The 2,097-nt window shown below is 47.9% G+C and overlaps 1 pseudogene across 1 annotated transcript; it reads right to left on the bottom strand.

Annotated features, from left to right (window-relative positions):
• Positions 1 to 536: 536 nt before the first annotated feature.
• On the bottom strand, positions 537 to 1,863 carry LOC307053235 (14-3-3 protein gamma-like; annotated as a pseudogene). Its single transcript has 2 exons — positions 1,729 to 1,863; positions 537 to 1,119 (listed from the first exon to the last, which is right to left on the bottom strand). The product of its transcript is annotated as a 14-3-3 protein gamma-like (transcript).
• Between the last annotated feature and the right edge of the window lie 234 nt (positions 1,864 to 2,097).

Genomic DNA, 2,097 nt, shown 5'->3' with positions numbered 1-2,097 from the left:
TCTGCCACTCCCCATCGCTCGCATAACCACCTGAACCATCGTCCTTCCCTACCCCCATGAGTGGAAAAATTGTCTTCCACAAAACCAGTCTCTGGTGTCAAAAAGGTTGGGGACCGCTGTGGTAGAGTATACCCTAAAAAAATGCACAGCTAAAACAGATGAGATAGAAAGTACCCAAAATCCTTACTGGAACCACAAGACTTATTGAATAAGGGCCATTCCATTTAAGTATTCTTTTCACCTTAAAACCCTGTTCTCTAGCAATAAGTTAAAGACAGCTCCACTTGCATTAAGCTACATAACAGCCCATATGCCAATGTGAGGCTACTTTCCAATACAAGCACAGCTAGCCTGATTTCCACTAGTGGAATTTTAGCAAAAATGTCAAAGAGGTGATCAAAGACAGCACAGGTCATGGGTTTCTCCCTAGGAAGGTCATCCCTCCCTTACCCTCCCCCACCCAACACTCAACTCATGGTAAAAAATAAAGACTGCAGTAGTAACATCAGTGTGCCCTGCCAGTCCACCTGGGGGTCTTAATTGTTGCCTTCTCCCCCGTCATGGTCTTGCTGATCGCTTGTCTAGAGCAAGAGGTTGTTGCAGAGGGTCTGCATGATGAGTGTGGAGTCCCCATAGGAGTCCTGTTGAGAGCGTCTAGAGCTCGGTGATGGTGTCATTGAGAGCAGTCTTGGCCAAGTGGCAGGCTTGCTCTGGGGCACTCTGTATTTCATAGTAGAAAATGGAGTAGTTAAGGGCCAAGCCTAACTTATTGGGGTGAGTGGGCTGCATGTTCTCCTTGCTGATCTCATGGGCATTGCTATAGGCTTTCTCAGATGACTCTACAATGGTCTCCCTATTCTCTCCAGTGGTGAATTCGGCCAGGTAGCAGTTATAGTCCCCTTTCATCTTCAGGTAAAACATTTTGCTCTCACACTAGGCCTCACTGAAATTCTTGGTCAGGTAGTTATCCAGCAGGCTCAGCACATCCTGACATACCACCTCCAACTCCTCCTTTTTTTCCCGGTAAGCATGGACAATCTCTATCTTTTTCTTATTACCATTTATGGACATCTTCTGCTTAGTGCTAATAATGACTGTCCAGGAAGAATGGTGAGCCCCAACTGAAGCAGAATCTGGTCTTTGTACCCCGACACCAAAGTAAATCTTGGAGACAGAGTTTTGAGTGAAGTAGAGAAGAATAGCTTTATTACTTTGCCAAAGGGGGCCACAGTGGGCTAATACCCTCAAAACTGTGTGTCCTGGCCTGAAGGACATAGTGAGGGGTTTTATAATAATGGTTTAAAGAGGGCGTGATCAGCTCTTGAACATTCTTCTGACTGGCTGCTTGTGAGGTAAGTAGGAATCAGCATCATCAACCTTCTGGTTCCAACCAGTCTGGGGCTTCTGTGCTTGTGGGCAGCATACCATTAACTTCTCCCACCTGGTGGGGGTATCAATATCTGCAAAACAGCTCTAAGATATTGTGATATGTATCCCTTGATGGGGAGCCAAGACCCTGCCCCAAGGCTGCACTATTGTTTCTTTTGACTGTTCCTCACTTGTCTCTGGATCCCCTCCCTTCCCTAATTAGCAACTGTTTGAACCTGCCCATTGGAACTCAGGGTAGGTCATGGAGGCTGAATGAAGCCTATTTCCTGTAATCAAAGAAATGGGGGACACAGAAAGGCTTTTGAGCCCAGGAGCCCCATGGGTCCTTCTCGGTTTCACAACTCCATTCTTGTGGGCCACTGAGAGGAAGTTTCTTTCTCCATTGGACAGTGGCTCATTCAGCTCTGCCATGGCCATGCCATCATAGCGCTCTGCCAGCCTGGCTTTCTGCACTAGTTGCTCATGGTCCACCATCTTCATGGGCTGGGTTGGGCTGGGCCAGAAGACCCGGGCAGACTAAAGGGCTCGGAGGGCAGCTGCAGTGCAGCTGGAGTCCCTGTGCCAGTGGGCCCAACCCATGAAGCGAGCAGCTGAGGGGATGGTGGCAGTGTAGAGGCCCAAACTAATTCTTTTACGAGAGAAAAAAAGAAGACTAAATGGCAAAGTTTGTTCCCTTACGCGTTATTTTCCAAGTTCTGGGCCTCCTTC

Source organism: Hyperoodon ampullatus (assembly GCF_949752795.1).
Source record: "Hyperoodon ampullatus genome assembly, chromosome: 5".
NCBI classification, from domain to species: domain Eukaryota; kingdom Metazoa; phylum Chordata; class Mammalia; order Artiodactyla; family Ziphiidae; genus Hyperoodon; species Hyperoodon ampullatus.
This window is presented reverse-complemented; position numbering and strand designations above follow the sequence as displayed.